Below are 24,107 nucleotides of genomic sequence, written 5' to 3'. Positions count from 1 at the left end.
TGAATTAAGACAGGTTCAGGATAAGAAGGTGAAGTCAGGCAAAGGCTTTAATTGTTTCCGCACCCCCACCCCCACCTCCTGCGCGCCCCTTTGAATCACATTCTCCCTTTCCCAAAGACCTGCTCTTTAAAAAAATGTTTTTAAATCGAAGTTACTCCAATTTTCTCTGCTACTTTGGAAACCTGGCGGGGAGGGGGCTGGAACCCTAGGAATTGTATGCAAAGGGGGGCGGGGCAAGGATAGAAAAAGCCGCTGAAATGGTGGGACAGAAGACAGAAGGCTTTTTAGAAAACTTGGTTGGCACGGCTGTCTGAAAGATGAGGTGGCCCTGTGATGTTATGCCACTGTCAGAGCTGAAGGATTTGGAAGGCGACCAGATCTAATTCCTTTCTAGGAGTCAGACTCTAAAAAAAAAAAAAAAAAAAAAAAAAATCACCATTCTCCGAAGGGAACAGCAGTATGCACAGGAGAGAAACGTGTGCTTTGTATACTATGTGACAACTGACTAGACGTCCTGGCTGAAATTATATCCCCTAAAATTAAAAAGAGTCATTTCATCCTGGTCTGTGTGGCCTCTGTGCTGAGACTAATTGGTTTCCAAGGACTGGAAAGGAAGGAAAGGAGAGAGGCAGAAAGAGCCCCTTATTAAAAAAAAAAAAAAAGATCAAACGGAATTCGCTTGAAAATATTTCCCTTTTACAATGGACTTTCCTGACACTTGAATTTTAAGTAGCCCATCTCTTATGCTTAGGCGGAATGAAGCGAAGATAGGCTTACTGATGTACTTTCATTGTACAGCATGCCCAGAGTGTCAGTGCTTGCCTGATGTGCTGAGGGGAAAGGACGGTGCCTTCCCTTGCCCAGCACAAATCACAGCAAGTGACACTGACATTAAAGGATGCCAAAGATGAGGTGAAGGGGCAATTTTATATTTTTCTGTCTTTTGGTTTTCAGCCCAACCGTGAACACTGACTAGAAACATGTCCTTTTAAGACACTGAGTTTTGTTTCCCAGAAGAGTTAGCAATATACTCCTCTTTTGTAAATAGTTTGAATTTTAAGGCCGATTAGACTGACTTGATCAGCCCAAATAATATCATGGAGCACTATCCCACATACACTGAATCGCCAGTTGAAACAGTCAAACTAGTTTGAACATGGTTTGAGATCTAAATATGGGCACGTGGACTGTACATAGCAGTGTGCTCTGTTTTACTGGCACATTTTAAAGGATATTTAATGTGAATAAAAGTCAAGTGTGTGGTTCTTTGCAAAGTAGGTGGGAATTTGTGTCATTTTACTGAGTAGGGGAAACTAAGGAAAATAATATTTAAAACAAATGTTCGATATAAGAAGAAACCAACCTTACTGGGTCCCTATTTATAGATTAATTATCCAGCAATGACCAACTTGTGTGTGGGTTGGTAATTTTTATTATCATTGGTCTGTTAAAGTCAAACAAACAAACAAAAAAGCTGGAGAAATGTAAGTGAATTTAAACAGTAAGTCAGGAGCAAGAGGAAGTCACTTTTCAAATAATTCTCAGTATGTGGATTCGAACTTACATTTTGAGATATTATCCACAAGTACAGGTACATAAACTAAAAGCTTACTTCAAAAATGACTGGATGCAGACAGACCGCATCCATTTCCTGATACGCACTGTAAATCCCAGCAAAATATCTCTCCATAATGCATTTAGAAAAGAAAATGAGGGAGCCATGGCAGAACTGTGGGTAGAAGCTTAGAAGCAAATGATGCTTCCCCTAAAAGTTCAGTGCTTTGTTGAAATTTCTGCTCAGCCTCCTGTAAGAAAGACTGCTGGAACAAAACACCCTAAAACCTAGGTTAGTCCCATGGCCTTTAAAGGAATAAAATCATTAACCTTCTTTGGATAATTTCAAGGAAATTATGTACATCTCATGAAAAAAAATACAGTTGTGTTCTTTTTGTCTTTAACCTGTCCAAGCTTTTGATAATTGTTTTCCATCAAAATCTGAGGTATCACTAGAAACGAGAGTGCCTTGTAGCACTTCTACTAAGATATGATAAAAATACTCAACGACAAAATACTTTTTAAACTCCCAAATCCCCATGGTTCTCACTTTTAAAAATAGTCTTCGGGTGTGTTTATTGTAACTCCCGAGTCTGTCAAACTATGACTTATATTTCTTTCTACCCTCCACACTTAGGTACAGTGCACACGTAGACCCTTGGAAAAGGTTGTTCAATGACTACATGAATCAATAGAGAAAAGCAAAGGACAGAGCGCGTCAGTGAGAAAATCAAACGAACAACGAAGAAAAGTCCGCGCCAGCTCTGCAAGAAAGGAAGTGACGTCATAAGGCTGGTGTTGGGCAAATCAGAACTTTCCATGTAGGAAAAATAGTTGAGTTTAAAGTGTTTTTGTTCATGTCTCTAGAAATATAAGACTGTTTTACCAAATCATTTTCTCAGCAAGAGACTGAATACTGACTATACAGTGTCTGGCCCATTTGAAGGCTTTTCTCTGGGAATACAGTAGGACTCCAAATGAAAAGAAGCCTGAGTAAAATTCACCCCGAAATATTTACCGTTTGTCAAGATACAGTCTCAAAAGGGACCCATGGATATGTCTTTTTGTGAAACATTCAAAATAAATGTAAGAATGATTCGGGGCTTCATTTTATTTAAAACTTCTTTTGGATAACAAAAGTGCATGTGGCACTTGAGAAAGACTTGAGACATACTAGAATAGATGAAATTTCACTTTCTTGAAAAGTTTCATAATCGGTATACTAGAAAAAGTAAATTTGACTTAGCTTTGCTAGTAGCAGAAATAATGACTAGCATGGGAGATGTGAAAAATCTTAGAAATTTACAAAATATTGATTCTTACCATTTTAGTAAGTGATGTCTAACATGTATCAAACATATTTACTGTTAAAAAGAGTGAATATATTTATTATGAATAAATTTAATAACATATGAGCTTATATGGACACGTAATGAGCTAGACAAATATCCATCCTAACAGATTTGCATGAGTTCTGCCATCAGTTTTCATGTACTACACAAAGCCTTTTGATGTGCCATGTTCCTGATTTTGGAAACGTGGTAGACTCTGGAGCTACTCAGGGAAGGCTCGTCAGGGAAAAAAGAGTGCATTCTCACAGAAGTAGAGCTAAAAGACTCATAAAGATGAAAAATGTGGAAAAGCCATGCAACCCGCAAACAATACCAGCGTAAGTTCTTTTTTTCAAAATGGATAATTCAATTTAACAAGGTAGCATAATTTTCCTTCTCAGAAAAAAAAAAGTGGGTAGATACAACTTCTAAAACTGAGTTCAGAGAACAGCAGAAACAAAAAATTTCCCCACCAGTGTAATAACTCAATTACACAACTGGTACATTTTTAAAATGTTTATTGCATTTATGTATTTAGTATGTATATGAGTATGTAGGTGGCTATGTAATGCCATGACACATGTGTGATGGGGATAACTTGCTGGGGCCCGAGGATTGAATTCAGGTGGTTAGGTTTGGTGAGAAGCATCTTACTCACTAAGCCACTGTGCTGGGCTACCATCTCGAATAGCTTCCAGGCCTTGTTCACGGCCCAACACAGTTCTTTTTCTAGACGTTTTAATGATTTCCTTAGTCACCATATGAATGCATAGGGGTGTTTCGTCTGCAAGTCTGTCTGTAGGTCTCATGCATGGAGTGCACAAGGAGGATGGGATAGAGAATCAGGTCCCTTAGAACAGAGTCACAAACCGTTATGAACCGCCATGTGGGTGCTGGGAATCAAAGTCAGATTCTTTGCAAGAACAACCAGCGCTCTCACCACTGAGCCATCTCTCCAGTCTTAGTTCTTGCACTATGCTGATGATCCACTTGTGCCCAAAGTAGGGATCTTTTTCTCACGTTACAAAATATAGTAGTCCATCAATATCCACAAATAATCCCTCCCCAGACCTCCATGCCTCTTAAATCCCATAGTCTGAATATGCCAAAGTCCTTTATATAGAATGGCACAGTATTATCTGTATGACAGGCACATCCTCCAGCATACTTATCTCTAGGTTATTTAAAATACCTAATACAATGCAAATGCTATGTAAATAGTTGTTAATACTGTTGGGGAACAATGACAAAAGCCAAGTGCATCTATAGTGTAGATGCGATTGCTTTTTGAATATTTATATCAACAGCAGATTGAGCCTGAGTATGAGGAACCCATGGATATCTGGGAGCAACTCCCTACAATCTCATGGGGTTGATTGAAGGCTTCCTGTGGAAGAAAGGAGCATAAAGACACTACAGAAAAGAGAAGTCAGGGTGGCCAGGTACTGAGAGTGATGCATGTTTTTTGCAGTGGGAGAGGGATTTGGAACTGATAGAACTGGTGGCCGGATCTGCAGGGCTAAGCTAAAGACGTCTGAAGGTCATAGCTGAAACCCTTGTTCAAGATGTTTGACTTTATCCTGAGGGCAACCGGAAACTGTTTAAAGATCTTAAATAGAGGAAAACAGTAACATGATGACATTAGTGTTCTGTAAAGGGCATTCTTTCCCAGTGTGGAGAATGGATTTCAGGAGGCTAGAGTGAGCACACTGAGGCCAACAGGGAGATTCTGTGGCCATTGCCTTGAAGGGGAGGCCAACTTTCATAAGGATGATTATGAAGATGAGAGACATGAGAAGGCAGGAATGCATTTAAAAATTGTGAATACATTTTAAATAATAATTTTTAAGACGTTTACCAGAATCTTGACTATCAGGTTGCAGGCATGTGGCCTCCAGACACAGAGGCAGATCTCTACGACCTAGTGACATCATCCTGAAGCCCCTAATGGCAGTCTGAGCCCAGCCTTGCTGAGTCTTCCAGTCATCCTCCCTACATCATGTAGGTCTCCTTTGGAATCCTGTATTTTAGGAAGAACCCGGCACTAAATACAGCAGTTGTGTAAAGTGCTGTTATGTACCTTGGTTGAAGCCTACGAACCTTAAATCATTCAGTGGTGTACATTCATTTTTGACTGATTTGTGGACTTGTTCTCTTTCCCCATGAAATATAAATGCAGGAGGCAAATGTAGTTCTGTTTTCCTTCCAGAACTTTTATAGGTAAAAGTTCTACATCTGATTTTACCAGAACTAATTCACTTATGTTTAGTACTACACAGAAAATTCTGAAGTGGTTCTTAACAAAACATTGTTTGTTTTTTGGGTTGGGTTTTTTTTTTTTTTTTAATCTTCAAAGAGCGGCAGAAATGGCTCATCAGCTAAAAGTAGATACTGCTCTTCCAGAGGACCTGAGTTCAGTTCTCAGTAACCATGTCAGGAGAGAGAGAGAGAGAGAGAGAGAGAGAGAGAGAGAGAGAGAGAGAGAGAGAGAGAGAGAAACAGATATGCTTTCAGGGAGGCTGAAATGTAGACAGAGTGGCAACCAATAACAATATTATTCTCTCGGTAATGGGATGGTTCCCTGTGAACCTCTGTTAGTCTTGAAAAGATCTATTGTAAGAACAATAATCCAGTACTGGGCTCCTTGCTTCAAGCTACGTCACTGCTCTCCTTAGCCGCTCAGACTGCAAAGAGAAAATGAATGGAAATTAATAGAGACATTTAGAACCAATGCAATGACAACTATATTTTCCGACTTCACTCCTTTTGGTATTTGTGTGCTTGGAAAGGACCATTTCTATTTCTTTTGTCCTCCGGATTCCCCACAGTGCTCTATAAACAAAGTGAGATTCCTACTTAAGACAATGGTTGAAAAGCCAAGATCTCGGGCATGTGGCTTTACCAGCTGCATCAAATTAAAGGAACATTTACTAGAAAGTAGCTTTTGTTTTGGTTTGGTTTGGTTTTAGGTAACAACAGAATAAAATGTTAAAATTCACATTCTGCACTTAGTACAGAAGGAGCGTAAGAGAACAACAAAACTTCATTTTTCCCTCTTAAAGTATTTAATTACCTTGAGAAGGACTAGAAAATGCAGATCAGAAAATGGACGGCTAGATTAAAATTAATTCCATCACTCAGAAATATCTACTGTGAACACTTGATTTCCAGACAAGCGTGTTTTCTAAACTCAGAAGACAGTTGGGAATTCGGAGGGCCGAGCGGGGTTTGAACTTGGTCTATCCCTAGCACTGACTCTATAACTCAGGCAAGTTCCACAAGCCCTTTCTGCTTTGTTTTCTTCTTTTTCGAAAGACCCTGCTTTATAAAGCTATTGTAAGGATTAAATGAATTAATACTTTAAAAAAGCTTAGATAATGCCTGAAACACCCAACAATTAGAGTTTTATAACCCACTTGAAAATCTTTCACACAAAATTGATGAAAGTATTATATATATTAAGTAAAATGATGAATTAATCTCATTCCCTATGTAGCTTTTTTCCCACTGAGTTAACACTGTATACATTTTCCCGTGTCATTAAGCATCTTGAGAGACTAAAGATAAAGTAAAGATGAACTAAAGATAGTAAAATGTATCGTCTACGTTGAGCATACTCAAGAGTCATATTCCACTCTGGGACACTTCACAAAGCCAAGGAGACTTTGTAGTGAGGCTCCTCCTCTGGAATTCTGCAGTCTTCTGATAACCACATTTCCGGAATTGATATTTGAGAGACCAAACATTTGCATTTAGTCCTCAGGCACAATTATACTAACTCCCTGGCTTTCTGAGTGTTCGTTCGTTCTTGGTACATAGGTGAAATTTGGGGGAAAAAAACAAATTAAAGAGTTAACATTTTGCTAATTACCATCGGATCATCATTTTCGTTATATCCAGATCCAAAGACAAGAGAAGTACGTTCATTGAAAAGTGTCAGCTAACTGGTAATGAATTTGTGTCACTGGTAATATAACCCTGATCTGCAAACTCAGAGCTGCAATCCAATCCATGTCATTCCTGTGAAAGCAGGACCTTCATAGGCAAAGGCAACAGTGTGGGGAAGCTAGAGAATTTAGGAGAGATCCTTTAGATGCCAGCGATTTTCTTTGGTAAATTGTATGGCTGTTGCTTTTCCACAACAGAGTTATGAAGAATATGAATGCATAGATAGTCAAGACTTAGCTTATCAGAATATTTGTGGATCAGAACCCCAAACTGCAGTAAGCCAAACCTTCACCAGAGACTCGCACTGATCGAGTTGAACACATACTGATGATGCCTTAGCACCAAGGCTTTGGGGACTGTGTGCTTTCTAAACATTTTGTTTTGGAAAAGCTTCAGGGATTAAAGATAAGAAAAGGTGATAGAGGGGATGAATGGGTTCTAAGTACATGATATGAATGTGTGGAAATATTACAGAGAAACTGTACAATTGATGCATAGTTTCAAAGAAAAGGAAAGGGAAGGAAAAGCTAAGGAGAAAAAAAATGTACTCTGCAGCTCTCATGGTCTGGTGTCTGAATCCACTGTTGGCAAACTGGTCCTTGCATGGCTTTGAGGCACATGGAAATTGGTGATGAAAATGTCTAGTGTAACAAGAACTATAATTCGATGAAAACTGAAGCAGTGAACTGTGAGAAAGTGTTAAACCAGTGTCATTAAACAGCGCTTCAAAAATAATGAAACAGAAATACTAGCCCTCTCCGAGTGAAACTGAGCAAAAATGAGAAAAGCACATGGCTTGCAGAAAAAAGTTTAAATATATGAGGTAATGTTCCTTTTAATTACTATTATTACAAAGACCACTCCAAAATTCTACACCCAGACTCCTTTCCATTTATCTCTAAGTAGACAATGACATCACGTCTCCTCTAAGTTATTCAGACTCAGGAGATGGAATTGGCTCACTCAATAGTGAATGCCATGTTTGGGATTGGCACAGAGCTTAAAGCTTCTCTCCACATTATCCCCAAACCATAAAACACATTTGATGGTGGGCAAATGATTGGGAAAAAAAATTGCCCTCTTGACTTCAAGAACTCAGAAAAACATGAAGAACAAAAATAGAATTGTACCATAATGTATAATCATAAAACGTCACAGAAGGAGAGAAACTAAAATAGTAAAGAAAAAACTGCGCCAGTTGTCTGAAGACTGGTGGTTCATGAAGTCATTAAAAGTCACTCTGTAAGGTCTGAGTTTGGGGGAAAAGTCAGCGGTTGCTTTGTTCTTACTCTAAGTAAAATCAAAACCTACCCAGACGCTGGACAAAGTCAGGGACCGGCTGCCTTTTTTTTTTTTCCTTGCCTGGTTTATGCTACTAACTGCACATAAATGAGTCTCGTTCAGAAAAGTCTGTGGTTCTGTTCATAGTAATCCATGTCTTGAACTGGCAAAATGCCTAAACACAATCAAAGAAGGGGGCTAGGAGCTTGCCTTTTTAAACGGGCTAGAAAATTTGTACCAAAAGATCACAGGGCAGCAGAGACAGCTGGAAAAATTGGAGCAGGGGCTCTGATTTTCATGCCAGTGAGACACCCAGAGCAGAGGGAACACAGATGAGGGACGGAGCTATGTGCCTGGCTTAGGTCAGCAGCAGCACTGTACTGAGAGGTGAAAATGTAACGTCTTCAGAGGGCTCTCATAGCAAGGCAGAACATTAAACAAAAACCTCACTGTGGCAAGGAGTGAATATATTAGAATCCGGCAGAACATTGTCAATAAAAGCAAACAGAAAGCGAGGAGCAAAACAGACAGCTCCTAAATTCGTCCATGGAGAAGAGACTTGATAGTGTTCCTTGTGAGCATTCTTTGCTGGGGAGAGCGGGGAGGCTCATTCCTGCAAGAACCTTGACACGGAATTCTCTACACAATAGCTTAAAGCACTTAGAGACCTCCAGGAGTTTGGCCACCAGAGGGTTTCAAGTCAAAGGTTTTAAGATGTTTGAAAATTTTGAGAAGAGTATAAGCATGGCTTTTGTGCTTGGGGTTTTGTAGTTTTATTTATGATGGATGATAAAAACTTATGTTGGGGGTCTAATTCTCTGCATGGGTTTTTTGTATAGCTGGGTCTTTCAAAGGTGCTATTTAATAGAACATCTTATGGGTGACGTGCATATCCTTAAACTGAAACCCTTCGTGCAAACTGGGTCTCCCTGGAAGTTTTATTGAGATGTTAGGAAGGGTCCCTGGGGCCCCCTGACACAGGCTGTGCTCTTGGCCTTCAACGCTCAGTGCACTTTGACAGATATGAAGGAAAGCAAGGCCAAAGAGTTCTCACACCACGGCCGGTGCTCATGAAGAACAGCCAGGGGCATGTCTGTCATCAAAGATGCTGGCTTCTGTGAGAGAACCAAGCTGAGAAGGGACCAAGAAACCAGACCTATAGAGAGATAAAAAAAATGTGACGTTTTGTAATAAAACACCGCAAGGTCAAAATTAAATCCTGAAAAATATCAGTGGCCAGAATCACTGATATATATTGTCTTTCTTCTCTTCTTTTTTTTAATTTCTAAGGGCTTCATTAATAAAAGATTGTGGAAGATAATCACTCAATTACATTAAAATATCTTCTGAAACCTTCTAGCCTCTTAGTGAAATCGACTAATAAGTTCCAGAAAAAGGAATGACTACTAGAAATGACAAACTCACGTTTTCATTCCATTATTTAATATTCTCATTTTTGATAAAAAATAAACTCAATGCATTGCATTATTTGCTGTTTTTTTTTCCTTTCAACTTGTATAGTTGCTTTCTTGTGTTTTTTGTCACAAATTTTTTTACATGGGATATTACCATTATTTATGGACAATACATTTTGGGAAATAAGTTTTACTTAAACAGTGTACATGGATAGACTGAAGCATTTTTAAAAAAGAGCAACATGTGCATATATATCCTGAAGATTTTTTTAAAGGACTAAAGAATCATAAAAAAAAGAAATACATGTGCTTGCACACACACACACACACACACACACACACACACACACACACACACGAACTTATGCATCCCTAATGTGTAAAATTCTTCAGACATGACTGGTTAAGATACCATCATCACTAATGCAGCTAGGCTCCTATTTCTGTCATTCACTCACCACCAACCCCAGTCCCAACCCCCGGTTTTTCCAAATAAACATCAGGCCCTAAGGGCTCTTTGAACTCACCCGAGTGCTTAACTTCTCAATCACTGGCTCTTGTAGCTTATCTTTCCTGGTATTTCTATGTGATTTAATAGTTCCAGCCTGGCCCAGGGAATGAAAACTTCTGGGTATGTTTCTAGAAGCTTCGCACACCCATTGTCACCAACCAAGTCGCCTTTCTCCGCCCCAGCTGCTTTCTTATAATGGTGCCTATTTTGCAGCGATGGAGTGAAACTGGATAAAGCAGCTCTAGTTGTTTGCCGCAGAAGGTTCGCCTTCTGAGCCAGGCAGGTGTGCTTAGAAATTAATCAATGAGTAAGTACCGACCTCTTGATGGTGTTATTAATTAAATATCCACTACCGAAGCGGCTTTAATTGTTAAGGAATTAGTACAGTAGGTTTTTTTTTTTATTACATTGGGACCCCTTAGTTTTCAGATAACAGAATCTGACCCTGACTCAGGTCAGCAGCAAGGAGTTTCCAGAAAGTAACAGTATGGTATCCATCAAGAAGGCTCGAAGTAAAGGATTACATTTCTCCGAGATGATCGCACCCATGCATAGCTTGTCTCCCACGTTCTTCCAGTGCGATACAGAGTGCTTTCCACTGAGGGGCCTGAGCTGTGTTCTTCGTCCTCCAACTATGGCTACTTTCATGGCATATCAGGTCACAGTGCAGGACTGCATGTGTAGCTCAGTGAGGCTGCACAGGCTTAGCCTCCTCAAGTGTTCAGCGCAAGGAAGGAGACAGGGTCTCCATGCTTGCCACTCTGAGAGAAAGGATCTTTGTACTCTTGATCTGCTATTTAAGAACGTGGTCGCTCATTAAACATGTGACAGGTAAACTATGTCAAGACTGTGGGGACCAGACTCTTCTGCTTCCTACCTATCCAAGTCTTTCTTGACTAGGTGCTGGGCATGCAAGCCCACCATGCTAAAACATGAATAGAGGAGAAGCCCCCGATCCCTACTGAACCTCTACAGCGTTTCTGCGAGACGCAGAGAAAGACATGTCGCTGCCATCATCGCTGACTCCAGCAGGAGCAGCAGCAGCAGCCGCAGCAGCAGCCCTGGAGAATCTCCAGTCAGAAGGCATTCCTAGTTCTGTATTTCCCAGCTCTATCAAGCCTGTACAATAAGGACAAAGATTATAGGTGTGGCAGGGAGATATTAAGAGTCCACTCAGGTGACATTTGTTTCTATAATTTCCATATTTATCATATTTTTGAAAACAGAAAGCAAGTAAAACATATGCCTTGCCTACTAATGGTGCTAGTAAGTATTGAAATAGCCTTCAAAATGTATTGAATCTTAACTATTAGGCTCCCTATGCTCTGCCCTCTTCTTTTGGGCCACTGTTTCTCAAAAAGAGTCTCTGTTACTTCGGACTTCAAATGCTGTGGCACTGTATATACAACTTCTTGAATCTTTTTTTTTTCTATTTCTTGAAAATAGTAGTGGTCGTAGGCTTTTGATATGGATGAGAAGTTTAGGGGTTGGGGATTTAGCTCAGTGGTAGAGCGCTTGCCTAGGAAGCGCAAGGCCCTGGGTTCGGTCCCCAGTTCCGGAAAAAAAAAAGAGAGAGAGAGAGAGAGAGTAGCATGAGAAGTTTATCTGCCGAGTCAAACGGCCATTGATCCATTGATCCCCATGGACAGCAAACGCCAAGGACTGTTTCTCCCTATTGCCAGCGTTCATTGGGGTCTTTATCTGCTGCGGTTATTTAACAGCAGCTATTGTTCTGTTTTTAACACTCCTGTAAGCTGTAAGGAAGGGGTTCTTCATCACTGAGACTTCTCTGCACTATTGAACAAGAGAAATGAAGGCCTTGGAAAAAGAGGGTGTGCTGCTGCTGCTGCTGCTGCTTCTAGTGGCAACTATAGTGCCATCGGCATGTCTTTTTACCACACATTTCTCTGCATCTTTCAGAAACACCATAGTGTCTCAGCTTTCTAGTGTGGCGGGACTGAAGTGTAGGATCTTGCATGCCCTATTTTTAATAGAGAAGTACAAAAAGGTTCCTAATTTTCAAGGAATTTGAACCACATTAAATCGTATTATATGTTTAAACTGAGAGCGTGCTGAAACATTATATCTTTGCTTAGAAAGTTCATTATGAGTTCCTCAAATATGAACGTAATAGAATTAAGGAGCATAAGAAACCTGAGAAAATTCATGTTAGAGACAAGACCGCCTTGTCAGCTTCATAGCTCTAGGCTTTCTTTGTTGATGAAGAAAGGAAAGCCAAGCCCAAAGCAACTTGCTTGCATGTGCACAGCAGTCTCAGTCTTTTTGTTACATTGTAATAAGTAAGTGCGGGAGATGCCTCAGACCTCATCAGAGAAGTGTCTTCTGGCAGCGGACAATGTTTATCAGGGAGACAACTGCTCAGACTGTAGAGAGTAAGTGTCTGCAGGGTGCTCAGCCATTAAGGGGCATCTATATCACACATCATTCCCCACAAGGTTCAGAGCACATCACAAAGTGGGGGACAGAATGATAAGAGGCAGAGATTGAGAAGGACTGAAGTAAAACCATGTGTGCGGTTATGACTGAACCTTTGTACTCGTGAACTCACAACCATTATAGTTGCCTGCACAAGATCTGACTCACACGAAATCAAGTCAGTCCACATTCCAACCTGGAGCAGGACCTAACTGAGGAATTATCGGCAGCTGAGGGCTGCTGGGGGAGGGGAGTCAGTTTTCCTTGGTGTGTGGTTGCTGACGACTTGATTGACTGTTGGGACAGCTAATCTTGCTTGTCAATTTAATGCGCCTGAGAAGAAGGCGCTCGCTTCAGTCGAGGAATTTGTTTCATCAGACTGGCTAGTGGGCATGTCTGTGGACTCTTTTCTTGATGGCTACTCAACCTAAGAGAGTCCAGCTCACTGTTTCCAGTACCATCCCTAGGTAGGGGTGCTGAGTTGTGTAAGAACACTATGAGCCACAAAGAAAGCAAATGAGCAAGCAGCCATCTTCTATGGCCTCTGGCACAAGCTCCCAACTTGAGTTCTGGCTTCACTCAATGATGGACCTGTAACCTGTAAGTCAGATAAACCTTTCCTTCCTGGTTGCTTTTGTTGTCCGTGTTTTATCACAGCAATGGAGAAGCACCTGCGTGTTCTAGCGGATGCCTCCTACATAGGCTCATAAAGATGGCTCTAATTGGATTCTGAGGGGTGGAGTGGGGGAGGAACAAAATCATGAAATTGGAAGGGAGATTTAAGAGGAATCCAGGAACAGTTGAAGGGGTACATGGGAAGTACATATGATCACAGCATAGACATACAGGTACAAAAATCTCAAAGGTAGAAACAAAATATATAGTTTTAAATTTTGCTCAGTAGTTTTAAGAGTGTAACTCGGTCCCATCGGGTACATCTACATTACAGCCCTTACTGTTGTCAGGTTCTTCAACAATGTCATGAAACTCTATTCCAGTGGTTCTCAACCTCCCTAATGCTGTGACCTATTATTTCAGTTCCTCATGGTATGGTGATCCCCAACCACAAAATTATTTTCATTGCTACTTTATAACTGTAATTATTCTACTGTTATGAATCATAATGTAAATATCTAATATGGAGGACGTCGGATATGTGACCCCTGTGAAAGAGTCACTCGGCCCCAAAGGGCTTATGACTCACAGGTTGAAAATCAATTTTCTATACCCATGAAACTGTAACTTCTCATTTCCTCCTACAGCCACCCACCTGGAAGCCATCATTTTTCATCCCCATGAATTTGATTCCTCTAGGTATCTCCTATAAATGGATATGTGGAAATAATGTAGTATTCGTCCTTCCATACTTGGCTTATTTCACTTATCATGATGTCTTCCAAGCTCCCTTTGTGTTGCAGTCTATGTTAAGAGTTACTTGCTTTATTCAGTTCATGATATTCCATTGAATGTCTGCCATAAAGCTTTTGAGCTGATTCCATTGGCTATTGTGGATAGCATTGCTGTGCACACAGGTAGGTATATATAGTTATGCATTGGAGTTTTCTGTTTTCCAGAGGATTGCTAGCTCATTATCTGTTTATTCTTTTGAAGAGTGTGATTTCCATCTTCATAAACAAACACGTGCCCAGACATAGCTAAATATCTTCTTATTTAAGAACCAGTTTCCTAGGGCTAGAGAATTGGCTCAGAGCTTAAAAGCACTTGTTGCTCTAGCAGAGCATCTGGGTTCCAATCCCAGCACCTTGGTGGCAGCTCACAGCCATCTGTAACTGCAGTTCCAGAGTGAGCCTGATGGTTATTTAGAGCTGTTTCAGTGATTGTGCCAGAGGAGCAGACACCATCCTCTTACCTCCAAGGGCACCAGGAAGCCATGTGTTACTGCTACACACAAGCCTGCAGGAACCTCATACACACAAAACCAAAGAGAAATGTAAAAAAGAAGAAGTTACCCAAAGCAACAAACTGTTTTTTTTAAAATACTATTTCTACAGAGTTGAGTCCTGAATGTTTTTCAGAACTTGATTCTAACCTTCCCTCTGAGAGTTGTATTTGATCATCCTGACCTTCACCCATCACTTCTTCTCCTTAGCTTCTGTAGTCTCTGGTTCTTTCCTTCCCATCATTTGTATCTCTGAATCCTACATCTTCTACCTTCTAGTCAATGGCAAGCATCTTAAAATAGCAAGCTCTAAGTTCCAAGTCTAATCACTGTATTCTTTAATAAGCCAATATCTGAAACTAAATAGTCACCTAGACCCAATCACATGTTTCCTTGTACTATTTTGTTTAACATTGTCATAGAAATTTCTAGTTTAATCGAATTAAACTTCCCAATGTGTTATTTACTTAACAGCCACTAATCCAACCCATTATGTATCATTGAGTGATAACTAAATGGTCTGGCATTTAGATCTCTAGTACTCGAGTTCCAGTAAACCTCTAAACTCTTCGGTTTAGAGACAGGGGTATTTTTGTTATCCATAGTGGATGTTTCAGGCCACACTATAGTGTTGCACACAAGGTGACTCATGATGGGATCCTTTATGCTAATGAAACGATCAAGATGAGAGCTTCCCTAGATAGAAAAGCAAAGCGCATCATTAAGCTTTGGAATTTTGGACTACATGATATAAGACTGAGCTTTGGGGAAGACAAGATTAGACTTGGATACTTAGTCACCCAGGCAAGAATCCAACCAATCATGGTGAAACCCCAGAGTCAACTATGAACATTGAAGGAGAGCCTTTCTCTGTTGAAGCAGGGGTTTGGTTTGGGCCTTGGGTCCAGCATACATTGATAAAGGCAAGAATACTACAGATTTTGGCCACCTTAGACATTGCACTTTGTGCCTCTACCCTTGGCTATTTCCAATTTGTGTGTCTTTGCTAGCATGAAACTTTAGCCATTATTGTTTGGGTACCTTTGTGTAGCTGTAACCAAACTACTTGCCGAAGACAACTTAAATGTGGACGGATTTGCTTTGGCTCACAGTTTCCGAGGCTCATGGCAGGGCTAGTTGGCCCTGGGTAATTCGTTGGAATATTATTACAGCAAGAGCATTGGCAGAGGACTTCCTCACATCTTTGGAGGCAGGAAGCAGAGTGGGAAAAAGCCAGGAGCCGGGTGTACAATCCCTAAATCTTTTTTAGTGATCTACCTTTCCAGCTGGGATTCACTTCCCTAAATAATGGTATCATCTGGTGATCAAACATTTGATATGTAAGCCTATGAGGGGCATTTCATAGTCAAACACTATTAATAAAGTACAACATGACCCTGACTTCTGTGGGTTGTTCTGTGTATTAGCAAGCTTAGGAATTAAGGAGAGCTTTGATGTCTATGGCCAGTTGCTCAGAAGTAAGGAGAGATGGACGTGAAGCTGCTACCTGAGAGGAGGAACAAGCGCTTTGTCTGTAAGTCTCTCCAGATTCCAGTAGTGAGTCTCAGACGTCACTGAAGTTGCTGTGAAGCAGTCGGTGATACCACATTGAACAAAACAGAATTGATTCCTTAGTGACACAGAGCTTTAAGTAAGGAAAAATCAAAATATGATGACAAACCAGAAAAACTCTTTGGGGAATAAATACACCCAGCCTACAAAATTATTCGTGCTTATTACTTCAGATTTTAAAGCAATTTCATACAAGTGACAGTCTTGCCCAGAGCAATAAACATCAGCATTCGCCTTTTCCCCATCATAATCTGCTACTAGTTTGGAGTTTTTATTCTTCTCACTACTTCTTGGACATAATGAGATTAATAATGCTCATACAGCATGTCAAAATTATTCACAGACATTGTGACCAGGAGGGAAGGAAGGAAAAGCCACAAACTGAGTAAGATTAGCATGACTGTACAGAGGACTCCAGACTTCTAGCTATGAATTGATCAAATTAGACTTGAGAAAAGATGGGTGGATTGATGGCCCATCTACATCACAGTGGGAAAAATTCTCAGGAATTCAAGTTAGCCTGAAGAGTGGGTGGGTGAAGGGAGGAAGGAAGAAGGCTAGGCAGGGTTGAAGGTCTTGAGAGAGAATGAGATTTGATCATCTAGAGTGGAATGTGGAAAGGATCTTTAGGAATGAGGAAGCAATTAGAAGTCTCAGGAAACTAGAACTTCAATGTGTCTTAGTAGCTGAGGGCAGCAAAGGTATGCTGAGTGGATGATGTAGCTAAAATTGAGGGACACGCCAACCCACTACCATGGTCTGCTTCTGTCTTCTCGGTGTCCAGGCACCACTGCACACCTGACTGGACTGAAAAGAATGACGTTTATCCAGTCGAATGGGAAACAGTTTTCAGTGAACTGACTCTTTCTAATAGGGGGCAATAAGAACTATATAAATCTTGGGAGTGGGCAGGGGTTTTTGAGGTGAGTGTACATTATTGGCTAGTGCCAAGGTGCTAGGAATGCTTCATTTTCATGAAGAGAAATTCCGGGTGCTTGCTGGACATGGGGAGAGAGAGAGAGAGAGAGAGAGAGAGAGAGAGAGAGAGAGAGAGAGAGAGAGAGAGAAGTTACACTTGAAATTTGGCCACCAGTCTCCATCTCCACGACTATCTCAAAGATGGCAGGATGATCTGACACCTTGGACCTTCATGGTCATCTGCAGTCATGTAAACTTACATGCACACACGCTTAAAATAAAATAAATCTTAAAACTCTAAGGACTCACTGCCTAATAAACTCTGTGACACTGTTCCGTGTTCAGCACTCTGAGATAATTATTACAGTAGTCACTGAATACTAGACGTTTGGGTTCATGAAATGGAGGGGATGAATTTTAAATCTGACATAAGAAAATTATGTTTACAAGTTGGAATGTAAAAAGAAAACTCTTCATGGCTCACGGCTCTTATTTATCAGCACCACTCTTCATACTTTAATGAAATACATGCTATAATGCCTGCAAAATACTTAGAATAATAGTATTGGCCCAGAAAATACACAGTGATTAATTACAGAAATATTTGCAATATACTTCATAGGAAACAATTCTCTCTACCTGAAACTCAGTTCTTGCTTTTGTCTTGTGAGTTGATGGTGTTTGAGATCTTCAGAAAACTAGTGTTCCTGCTTCAGGCTTAGCAGAAGACACACCTGAGAGATGCACAGTAAGACCTGAAGAGTGAGGACCATCAGAGGGCTGTAGCTCATGCTAGACACTTCCTGCAGTATACTCAGGATTGAACCCAGGGTCTCCTGCATGCCAGGCAAGTGTCCTACCATTGAGCTATATCTCCTGCCCGGGGTAGACTTTTAAAAATCTTAATATGAGCATAATGAAAATCTAAACGTCTATAATAGAAAAAATTAAAGGTGGCCAAAAGAACCCAAGCGACTTTTCAAATTCTACTTTATGTGTAAGCTTTTTTTTTTTCTAATTTTGATTTCAAAGTGTGAGAGTTTGTTGGATGTATATGAAACTCTCTAATACTTCACCTGGCCCCTCTTCAGTGCAAGAAGTGTTTTTTATTGGATGTCTAGGATGTGCCTTGCAGCCCAGTAGTTGTTATTGTTTATCCCATGACAATCTTGCAGGACAAGTGTTGTTATTCTCACCATTAAAATGGGAAAACCAGGACTTGAGACGATTGAATCAATAGTTGAAGTTCACGGAGCTAAAACCAGGACCTGGCCATATGTGGCTTTGAGTTGAGATGTGGCGTTCCTGCGGGTGCAGCTCTCAGGCTGTACCTACTGCTGAGTCAGTCTGTGAAGCCCTTAGAAATTACTTCCGCTTCATCTGAACTCATCATTCAGCAGAGGTCTTTTCTGAAGATGTTGCCGAGGAGTAACTTTGTTTCCGTGTCTCTGAAAGTCTTGCTGCAACAGCTACAAAAGAAACCACTGGAGTGTAACCGCTGCTTTGTAGTTGACATTTGCCAGTGTTAATCCCAACCAGCACCTGTGTGCTTCGCCTGTGATGTCATGGTGAACCCTTTTAACTCAACCCCCAACGGTGCTGGTTTAAAAGCAGTTTCAATGACAACTGACTTAGGGCCCAGAGGCTAGCAATTTACCTAAGAGCCAAATTGCATCCAGGAATTGGCCCCGGACAGTGTGACCTCAGCGTCCAGACTGTGAGCTGTCACACTAGGAAAGTGCTGGTTGGCAGAATTCACATGTGTTCATCGGGCATATAGATTTCTCTAGAAGTTTAACATGTTTTCCCCTCCACTCTCTTTACTCTGTGCCTCTTCTCTAAATGACCCTTGGTCCCAGCCTCTTCTTCCTCCGCTGTTTTTTCTAACTAAGAGACTTAGGTAAATACTGGAAGCCCAGGAAAAAAAAAGGAGGAATCTTCATTGGCCAAAATAGAGCACATTCAAAGTGCCTGGAATGGACGATGTATGTCAGCTCTGTAAGGAAACAAACCTGAGTGCCAGCTTCTCCACTTTCAGTGCCTGGCATCACCCTGGTGAAAGTGAGAGCTGCTGTGGTGTGCTGGAGTGTAAACGTTCCACTGGCTGTTGCCAGAGTCTGATAAAAGAACACCTATGTCATCTGCTGCTTCTAGAAAAATCCCAGCTCTCAGGACCACGGTATTTAAGGGCCTTAGTGAGAAATACCCAAGGGAAACACTAGTTATTTGTGGGGGTAAAAACACAGATTCAAAGATTTTTTTTTTAAATAACATTTCCCAGAGCAGTTAGGATAATCTATGCTTCATCTTATCACGTGACATTATAAGACACATGCTAATTTGAAAATACCTGCTTGTTAAGAAGAGAAAGAGATTGTGAGTTGGTGGTTTTCCTTCCATTAGGGATTATGGGAAATTTTACTTCAGGGAAGAATGAAAAGAAAGGTAGTTTGTCCAATGAGAGGACTTCTAACCTTGTCAGTGAGGTTTCCATTTAACCAAAGTCACAAAATTTGACAGTGACAATTATCAGATCCATGGAAAAGATACTCTGATAGTTCAGGAATTTATATCGGACACTAAAATATTCCTCCATTATAAGAAATCCTTCTGTTAATGTTGGTAAGTAGTTTTTACTCTTCCAGCGCTGTCAAGCTAGGATGAAAAGTCATAAAATTGTGTCAGTCTCTTGAATGCTACAAAGTGGCATATATCATCTTTAACTTTATCTGGGAATTTGCATTTACCTTAGGACCATTATAGATATGTTCCTCATTCTGTTTCTTTAAGCTTTTTGTTGTTTTTTGTTTGTTTTTTTTGTCATGGTTTTTGCTGTTTTGTTGTTTTGTTTATTTATTTATTTTGGTTTTCTGATACAGGACCTCACTATTCTGTCTAGTTAGTGTGGAACTGCTATGCAGAAAAGACCAGGCTAATCCAAAACTTAGAAGTTAGCCAGCTTCTGCCTCCTGAGTACTGGGTCTCAAGGCACATACCACTTTATGCTTCTGTAAGCCTTAATTGTCGGAGAAAATAGTATGTAAGTGTCTTAGTTAGGGTTTTACTGCTAGGAACAGACACCTGACCAAGGCAAGTCTTATAAGGACAACATTTAATTGGGGCTGGCTTCAGGTTCAGAGGTTCAGTCCATTATCATCAAGGTGGGAGCAGGGCAGCATCCAGGCAGGCATGGTGCAGGCAGAGCTGAGAGTTCTACATCTTCATCTGGAGGCTGCTAGAAGAATACTGCCTTCCAGGCAGCTAGGATGAGGGTCTTAAAGCCCATGACCATAGAGACACACCTACTCCTACAGGGCCACAGGTCCTAATAGTGCCACTCCCTGAGCCAAGAATATAAAAACCATCACAATAAGCCACATGAAATCAACATCATAAGCAACGTGTGGATTGGATGTGAATATAGAACTGTCAATATCTGTTTCAAACCTAGAAAACATTAATTTCACATGGTTCAGCCTAATATGATGAGGTGTCAATAAACCATAAAGCAAAAAACATTGTATTTGGACATCAGATGGGAAGTGAACTTTTTCCAAGTTTGCAGAAACTTTGATTGGAGTAGTTTTACTACCTGATCACATTTTGGATTGGAAAAAGTAAATGGAATGTAAAGTGTCCTCTGACATTAGTAAGCATTAAATAAGTTTTGTCTGGCATAAGAGACACCTTTAAAATTTCATAAATCTAAATAAATACATCATGAAGTGATAATGAAAAGGGGTCTCGTGATTGCTCAAACATTCCCTTTATTGAAAACAGTGCACCTGAGGGGGAAGCCTGGGAACATATCTCCTCTTTGGAAGTCAACTACCACCAACATCAAACCAGGGAAATTAAAAGAAATCCCCCACAGCCCCACTTACTAAAAACTTTGGTCTGTTTGTTGATTGGATGCATGGAGTACACTTTACCACTGACCTTCTGAGATATCTGTCCATAAATGAAAATAATACAACCCACTAAAATCATCACCACAAGAAAAGAAAAGGTACCCAACTTCCAGGTCTCCCAAGTGGAACAGCAGGCAAGATAGGCAATTACTTCTCTGATTTTAATTTTGAATTATTTCACATCACAATGATCATCAATATACCCCTCACCCGACTCATCGATTAGCGAAATGTTCGTATTTTCTTCTCTCTTCTTCTTTCCTCCCAACTCTCTCGCCTGATACTCCTGTTTTATCTCTTCTAGTGGCCATCAGTAAGCAATGACACACACTAAAGACGTTCGGAGAATTGTGAATACTCTTTCTGTAACTTGTGGGTCTTTCCTGTCCCCCAGGTAGACTGCTGGGGCAAAGATTCATGGAGGAGTCACTCTTAATCCAGCCCACTCCATATCTCAGAGTTTGGAAGTTCCTTCTTGTAAGAAATAGAAAGTAGGAGGGTAATGTTGTCCTTTACCAAGGACATGTTCGAGACAATGATCTATGCTTTGGGTACACTCCATGACAAAACAAAGTTCCAACAGCTCCCCATCGAGGAGGTAAGGTATTGCTTCACCTTCCTCCCTCACAGTGAGTTTGACTTTCACAGCACACCCTTCGGAGGAATTGGGCCTGCTTCGGAACACCCTGCTATTGTTTGCCTTCCCTCTAGTGTTTCCTGCTACCCCTGTGTGTCCCTCTGCTTTCCAGCTTATCCTGAGCAAAGATACCAGTTCACGCCTAGGTTGAACATGCCATTCTCCAGGCCAGGAATTTTTAACCCATCCTATGTCCAACACCTTTCAAATATCTCAGTCTAGGGCGAATATTTAGCTTGTGTGCTCTTCTGTGGCTGCAACAGCTGTTGAGCCGCCTACCTGTCTTGGTCAGGTTTGCCATTGCTGTGGTGAAACACATGTCTGAAAACAACTTGGGAAGGAATCTGCTTATTTGGCTTATACTTCCACATCACTGTTTATCACCAGCAGAAGTCAGGACAGGAACTCACACAGGGAGGTAACCTGGAAACAGAACCTAATGTAGTAACTGAGTAGCCATAGAGGAATGCTGCTCACTCACTGGCCTGTTCTCCACGGCTTGCTCAGCTTGCTTTCTTACAGCACCCAGGATCACCGGCCTAGGGACAGCATGACTTATAATGTGCTGGGTCCTCCTCTGTAATCATTAATTAAGAAAATGCCTGTCTATAGCCCAATCGTATGAAGGTGTTTTCTCACTTGAGGTCCCCTCCTCTAAGACTTGTGTCATTGACATAAAACTATCCAGCATACTGAGAAGTCAAAATAACAAGAGATGTGTGCATCTAAGGGGAACCTGAGAAGCTACCAATGTCTTACTGCTTTAACCTACAAAATGACACAGTTTTGGTACGGTAGCGCCTGTGACAGAGAGTGATGAGGCTCCAGAATGGTGCTGATGAGAGAGTAGGTGGTCAGTGGTCATTGCTGAGAGATGCAGGTAATGGAGGTGGCGCTGATGATAGCAGTCTGTGCAGTTTCTCCTTTCTAAAGTGATGCTAGCCTTGTTTTAAGGTTTTGGGTTCAATGTAGACATCTAGTTCATTAAAAGTAAATCATTTTGGCTTAGTTAGGGTTTCATGCATGTAATTCCTGCTCTTGGGTAATGGGGGTAGGAGGATCAGTATGTATACCTGCAGCTTTGCAAAAGTAGAAATCTTTGGCTACATCATGAGTTCAAGACCAGCCTGTCTACATGAGACCACATGTTCAAAAAGTCAAAACAAACAACATTAAGTCAATACAAATCTTCATTGACATCATGGCTAATTCTGGCCCTGCCCACGACCAGCTGAACATGTTCATCAGTATTATCACCCCTGGCACGCCTCTGACTACGGGACAATTCTAAGGCTTTGATCAGAATATATATAAGGGCCCCATGAAAAGCAGTGGCTCCTTTAAAAGAGCAGGAAAATGTCGAAATTCCTCCACAGGATCTCCCACATCATCCAGGTTCTGCTTGCTGCCTCTGTTCACCATTCTGCTACAATCGTTTGTGTGTATGCATATGTAGGGAAGCACATGTGTGTAGGTATGTGCATGTGCAGGTACCCATGCCTGTATATGTGTATGTCTGTGGAGGCCAGAGATCAACCTCAAGCATCATTCCCCCTTGATTTTCTTTTTTGAAATGTGGTCTTAATGTATAGCCCTGGCTAGCATGAACCTTGTTATGTCATTTGGGATGAGCTCCAATTCACAAGTTCTATCTACCTCTGCCTCCTCGATGCTTGTATTAAGGTGCATACTACAGTGAAATGGAGCCTATCTCCATTGTCCTGAAGCCTGCAGATTGGGCTAGGTTGGTTGGCTCCTGAGTCCCAAGGACCCTTTTTTCTCCTCCTCCTCTTCTTTTTCTTCTTCTTCATCTTCTTCCTCCTCCTCCTCCTTCTTTTCCTCCTCCTCTTCCTTTTCCCCTTCTTCCCCTTCTTCCCCTTCTTTCTCTTCTTCCCCTTCTTCCTCTTCTTCCTCTTCTTCTTCCTCCTCTCTCTCCTCCTCCTCTTCTTGTTCTTGTTCTTGTTCTTCTTGTTCTTCTTGTTCTTGTTCTTCTTGTTCTTGTTCTTCTTGTTCTTGTTCTTGTTCTTCTTGTTCTTGTTCTTCTTGTTCTTCTTGTTCTTGTTCTTCTTGTTCTTCTTGTTCTTGTTCTTCTTGTTCTTGTTCTTGTTCTTCTTGTTCTTGTTCTTCTTGTTCTTCTTGTTCTTGTTCTTCTTGTTCTTCTTGTTCTTGTTCTTGTTCTTCTTGTTCTTGTTCTTCTTGTTCTTCTTGTTCTTGTTCTTCTTGTTCTTGTTCTTCTTGTTCTTGTTCTTCTTGTTCTTGTTCTTGTTCTTCTCCTTCTTCTTCTTCTGTACTGGAATTATAAACACACTGTACTCCATATTTGTACAGGGGCACTGGGGACCAAGTCAGATCCTCATGCTTGCCTGACAAGCACTTTGCCCTCACCAACTAACCTAACAGCAACCATGACATTATTTTTTAATTTATTCTATTTTTAATCATGTGTATTTGCATTAGTTGCTCTTTCTGTGTGAAGATGCCTGTGAATGTCAGAAGAAGGCATCAAAGATCCCCTGGAGCTGGAGTTACAGGAAATTTTAAATCAGCTGACCATGGTGGGAATCAAACTTGGGTCCTCTGTGTGAACAGTATGTGCTTGAGTTTGGATCCCAGGAACTGGGTGTGACTGTGAGTCCATGAAACCCTAGAGCTGGAGAGACAGAAAGAGCAAATCCCCAAAGCTTATCTTTGAG

At 40.9% G+C, this 24,107-nt stretch overlaps 1 long non-coding RNA gene across 9 annotated transcripts in view; it reads left to right on the top strand.

Moving 5' to 3' along the window:
• Positions 1-12,731: 12,731 nt before the first annotated feature.
• Positions 12,732-24,107, top strand: part of LOC147995621 (LINE-1 retrotransposable element ORF2 protein-like) — a 53,054-nt gene continuing 41,678 nt past the window's right edge. For 2 of the 9 annotated variants that reach the window (XR_015683697.1, XR_015683699.1), the window contains exon 1: positions 12,733-13,076. This is a non-coding gene — a long non-coding RNA (LINE-1 retrotransposable element ORF2 protein-like). Of the gene's footprint in view, positions 13,077-24,107 lie in introns of all 9 variants that reach the window. The other 7 variants (XR_015683695.1, XR_015683701.1, XR_015683694.1 and 4 more) reach the window with 7 other exon arrangements.

This window comes from Rattus norvegicus, chromosome 3, assembly GCF_021556685.1.
Source record: "Rattus norvegicus strain SHRSP/BbbUtx chromosome 3, alternate assembly SHRSP_T2T, whole genome shotgun sequence".
Classification (NCBI taxonomy): domain Eukaryota; kingdom Metazoa; phylum Chordata; class Mammalia; order Rodentia; family Muridae; genus Rattus; species Rattus norvegicus.
Note: the sequence above shows the minus strand (reverse complement) of the source record. Positions and strands in the feature narration are given on the sequence as shown.